We start from the raw sequence: 5,650 nt of genomic DNA, 5'->3' as shown, positions 1-5,650 counted from the left end.
CCAGTCCCCAGGGCAGGTGCACAAAACAGAAAAGCAATTGGCGAGCACAGAAAGGGAGGAAACCCACAAAAGTCAGGGTTGCCTTTGTCTGCAAATAGTGCAGGTTCCCAGCAGAGGGAGAAACTGCTCAGCTCAGAAGCTGGGCATTCGCTTGTGCTTAGGACAATCCCCTTCACCTCCTTCCAGCTCAACTTCCCTGTCCCCAAGTTCCCACACTGAGAGAGCTCTGGAGGGGTGTGCGTGAGTGTGCGCGCGTGCATGTGTCTGGTCTCGTGTTGCGCACACACGTGCACGCAACTGAAGGGGTGCCCCTGCTCCTCAGGGGCTTCTCTCTGGTAACCAAGTCCTGTGCACACACAAAGACAGGTATACGCACACCTGTGCACACACAGGCACACACTGGATTCTAAGAGAGGGTAGGGGGCGGGGTCCCCGGAGGCTCACTGAACCCGGGCTGGGGCAGAGGGCCCGCGCCTGGTGTTCAGCTGCTTCCTATCTGGGTGGCTCAGACGGTGGTAAGTAACCGAGAGCAGAGGGTTGTAGACCTGCTCGCCGTCAGCTGAGAGAGTGCCGTGGGCCAGCGTCTCCTGGACGGTGATCCAGTTGTCTAGAATCTTCTTGTTCCGCTTCTTCGTGGTTTTGCGGTGGCTCAAAGCAATGATGTTGAGCTCAGCCTTGCCGTCGCCGTTCTGCTGTTCCCCCAGGCACTCCAGCCGGCTCTGCATCGCGCACTCACTCCGCTTCCGCTGCTCCCAGGCTCGAATCAAGTGCTGCTTCACTCCTCTTTGCTCCAGTAGCGGCCCATCTTCATCTCGATCACCGCGTCGTCGTCCGCGGTCACGGCACTGCGCTCCTCTCGGGTCTTCAGGGCCCGGCCTTTTAGGAGGCGATCACGCACAGGCCGCTTGGCCACGTAGCGGGCTCCGTCGCTGCGCACCTTGACCTTCCACTCCATGCGGGGTGCTTCGGTGGCTGTTGCCACTGCTCCGCCCACCCGAGGGCCACCAGCCAGACCCAAGGGGCCATGACCCAGATCCTCCAGGCCCCGCGGCGTGGCCAGCTGCACACAGCTGTGGCAGTGCTCACTCCCCCTGGCCCTGGCCTCGGTGGCGCCTAGAGAGGTAAGGGCTGCCTTCGGGGCCCACACGCTCCAGGGTCACCCCCGTCTTTGGGCTGCTGCGGACATGCTCCTCTGAGTGCTGTCTCCGGCCCACCTCGGGATCCCGGGAGAGGGGTAGGAACTTGGCCGGGCTCCCCTGAGGAGGAGCTCCCTTGGGGTGGGTGTGGACGTATCCTCTTCTTTTTATTTAGCCAGTTTGCTACTGATGGGCCCTTGTAGTTCATGCTATTACAGCCAACAATAACATAATTGTTATTATCCAATTGCATTGACTAAGCTTCCATATAACTTCATTACACATATGTGCAAGTGCATCCCATGGATATGCATTCGCAGAAGTTAGAGTTATGGATCAAAGGGTAAAAGCTCACATAGTTTTGAGAAATAGCGCGCTCTCTAGATGCTCTACCAGATTGCACTGGCACTCACAGTGCAGGAACGGCTGTTTCCCCACATCCTCGCCAAAACAGTGTATTCCAAATATTGGTATATATGGCAATGTATAGATAATGGATGGTCTCTTCTTGTAGTTACTAGGAGTAGGCTGGGGAGTTTTAAAACTTACTTAGGGGCCTTTTGTATTTTCCCTCCTGTGAACATACTGTATTTGTCATACCGGTGGCGGAGACTGGCTGACTGTTCTTCAAATCCATTTCCCTTTCCTCCCCGAATTTCCCAGCCTTGCAGCAGGTAATTGTGACCGGTGGACTGAGTCCTGGCCAAGGGAAAGTGGGCACAACTGATGTACAGCACTGACCAGCATGAGCCCTAAAAACCTGCTCAGAGGCCCTCCTATTCTCCTTCTTCTCCCATCTGCTGACACAATGTCCACACGCAGAGTGAACTATAAGCCAAATGCAGAAGAGGGCAGAGCTTCCATCAGTCTGGTCCCTGAATTATTTCAGGAAGCAGGGCCAAACCTCCTGACTCTGCGTCCTTTTGAGTTGTCCACAGGCAAAAATCATTTCTAAAGTGTCAGGCCGCTCAGATTTGGGAGTTCACCTGTCACAGCCGCTAGTGTCACCATAAACAGTAGAGAAGCCTTTGTTCCCCTTTTCACAAATGGGTCAATAAGGGACTATTCTTATTTTTAGGGAAATTAGCCCTTTGTCTGTAATGTAGGTAGCAAATACTTTCTAAACTTTGCCTTTCGAGTTTTAACTTTATTTTAGGTAGATTTAGCTTGCCGAATTTCTTTTCAGTCTTCGTTTACTCAAATTGATTGCCTTCTCCTTTTATGAATTCTGAGTTTGTGACGAACCTAGGAAAACCCTGTCCGTTCCAAAAGTGTATCTGGAAAGCCCAGGAGAGACTCTCCTAGTCCTGCTTTTCTAAAGGTTGTTTCATCATGAATGAATGATGACTTTAAACAAAGTATGTTTCTACATTAATTGGGGTGAGTATACTTAGTTTTTCCCCCTTAATCTGTTAAGGGGCTGAATTATATTGGCTTATTTTCTGATGGATGGTAAAACAATCTTGCTTTCCTGGGATAAACGCAACTTGGCCATGATATGGTATCATGTGTATAGACTGCTAGGCTATTTTTTTTTTTTTTTTTTTTTTTTGCAGATATGGTGCTTAAGATAGTTTCATATGAGACAAGTGAGTTTGTAAGTTAATATTCTCAAGATTTCCTGTCTAGTTTAGGTGCCAAAGTTATGCATCATAAAATGCAATAGGGTAGTGTACCCTGTGTCTCTAATCTCTGAAATGTTTGTGTAATGTTGGAATTATCTCTTATTTAATTATTGACAGAACTCATTCGCGAAGCTATCCGGGACTAGATTTTTGGGCAAATTACTGAATTGTTGATTCTGTTTATTTCATATTTTTAGTTTGAGTCATGTTTTTAATCCTCTACTCTCAGTTTTATTAAGTTGTATTAATTTTATCTATATAATCATTTGATGATTGCCTTTAAGTTATAAAATCTGTTTTGCAATAAATGAAGCAAACCTTTCAGATACCCAAATGATTAAGGAGAAGTAGTGGAGTGAGTGGATGTTATAGTTGTCAGCCCACTTTTTTTGTGTATCAGAAAGGAGCCACCCAAAGGGGACAAATGGTGAACAAGTTGTGTTCACAGAGACTCACCCTGAAAACACCTATCTCTGCCCCTCCCCCCCTCTCATAAAATAATGCACCATGGAACCACTAATCTGAACCCTGAAGAAGCCACCTCATTCCTCCTCTCTGGTCTCTCATGCATAATATGGAGATGATGCTAGGTACCTGGTTATAGGATTGTTGTGTGGAGTGAACAAGGTAGCAGGTACAAAAGTGCCTGGAAACAGTATGTGGCTCAATCCTTGTCAATTCAGCCCCATAGTTCTTATTCAGTACTCACCTTTAACTGTTTTTTTATTTTTTATTTTTTGACCCTGGAACCCTGCTTATTATTCTCACTAAATTTGTTGATTGCTGACCTAACAGCCTTTCCTACCAATGTTCTATGGTAAGAAAAACTGATTTTTTAAATAGATACACTGTATGTCCAATCCTAGGTTGTGAATTAGGATTTCCCCAATCCAGTCATGGTTATCACATTCTCCTTTGTCAGATAATGGTTTTTCCAGCCTCCTTTACATCTAATGGTGTCCATGAGACTCGTTTCTGCCCAGTGAGGTGAATGGGGAAAGTGTGGGGGGTCTTTTGTGGAAGATTCTTTTTCTTGATAAGAGGACTTAAAATTAAATATTATTCAACCACGAGAAAGAAGGAGATATTTCTATTTGTGACATGGAGTTAGATAGCGGGATGTCTTTCTTTTTAATTAAGATTTATATATAGATTCTTCTGATTCAGTCTTTTTATTTTGGCAAGAATGTCTCAGAGATGATGTTGCACTAGTCCCTCAGAAGCACATACTGTACTGATGTCCTTTTTGTAATGGGAGCAGATACTAGTGCTCATTGCCTAGAGCACTTAGGTCATTTGAATCTACTAAAATGGAGATGTTTCAATTCTACTTATCCTTCATTTATTAGGTAGAATTATTCCCTGATGGAAAGCTTCTCTCACTTACTATTTGGTAACTAATGGTACAGTTCATATGCCAAACACAGGATAATTGTTTCATTATTTGTCTCTGCTTACCTAATTAAAAAATAATGAATTCATTTCCTATCATGTAATAATGGTACCATAAGGCCTACGGGTTTTTTTGTTTGTTTGTTTTTTAAATATGTTTTATTGATTATGCTGTTACAAGTTGTCCCAATTTCTTTTCCCTTTGTTCCCCTCTACCCAGTGACCACCCTCCCTCCAGTTGTCCCCTCCCCCTTAGTCCATGCCCATTGGTTGTGCATATAGTTCTTCTCAACGTCTTCCTGTCTACTCCATTCCCTCCTACTATGCTTCTTAAGTCCTGCACCATATCCCTCCCTTTCCCCCCTTCCCCCTCCATGCTGACCTCCCCCCATAATGTTCCCCATACCTATAATTCTTTTCCCACTCTCGTTGCCTACTTAGTTTGCCTTTGTTTCAGTTCCCTAGCTTCTGTTGTTGGTTGTTGTGATAGTTTTCATTTTAATGTTCATAGTTTTGATCCTCCTTCTCCTAAACAAGTCCCTTTAACATCTCATATATGGCTCGAATGAACTCCTTCAGTTTTACTTTATACTGGAAGCACTTTCTCTGCCCTTCTATTCTGAATGACAGTTTCGCTGGATAGAGTAATCATGGCTGCAGGTTTTTACTTTTCATTACTTTGAATATTTCTTGCCAGGCCCTTCTTGCGTGCAGAGTCTCCTTTGAGAAATCAGCTGATAGTCTTACTCGGACTCCTTTGTACGTAATTCTCTTCTTCTCTCTTGCTGCTTTTAAGATTCTCTCTTTATCCTTTATTTTTGACATTTTTATTATAATGTGCCTTGGTGAGGTTCTCCCTGGGTCCAGTTTATTTGGAACTCTCTGTGCTTCTTGGACCTGTAAGTCTATTTTCTTCCCCAAGTTAGGGAAGTTATTTTTTTCACATAATTTTTTAATTTCTAGTTCTTCTTCACCTTCTGGCAACCCTATGATACAGATGTTGGCCTGCTTATAGCTGTCCCATAGGTTTCTGAGCCTCTCTTCATTTTCCTCACTATTCTTTTCCTCTTTCTGCGCTGGTTGACCGTTTGTTCCTTCCCTATTCCGATTTGTTGATTGGTTTTCTTTCCCTTACCACTGGTTTCGTATGTGTTTTCATTCATTTCAGCAGAACTAGCCTTCATTCCTTCCCTGTCATGTTTAAGATCCGCTGTTAGGTCTGTAAGCTTTCTTATAAGTATAGCTCTGAACTGAGCCTCAGAAAGATTATCTATCTGCTGGTCCAGTAAATCATATATTTGCTGTCTGGTCAGCTGCATGATTGGGATCGCTATCATGATCCCTGCCATCCTGACAGTTTTTGTTTACTTTTCCTTCTTGGGTGGGGTTGTCACACCTCCTATGCTATAGGGGGCAGAACCCCGTGCACTCATCACTATCCGGCGATACTTCTCACCACACTGTGGTGCTTTGTGTTGGGGTGGAGGTCCAAGATGG

The sequence above is a fragment of the Furipterus horrens genome, unplaced genomic scaffold (genome assembly GCF_987537825.1).
Source record: "Furipterus horrens unplaced genomic scaffold, mFurHor1.1.pri manual_scaffold_17, whole genome shotgun sequence".
Lineage (NCBI taxonomy): Eukaryota > Metazoa > Chordata > Mammalia > Chiroptera > Furipteridae > Furipterus > Furipterus horrens.
This window is presented reverse-complemented; position numbering follows the sequence as displayed.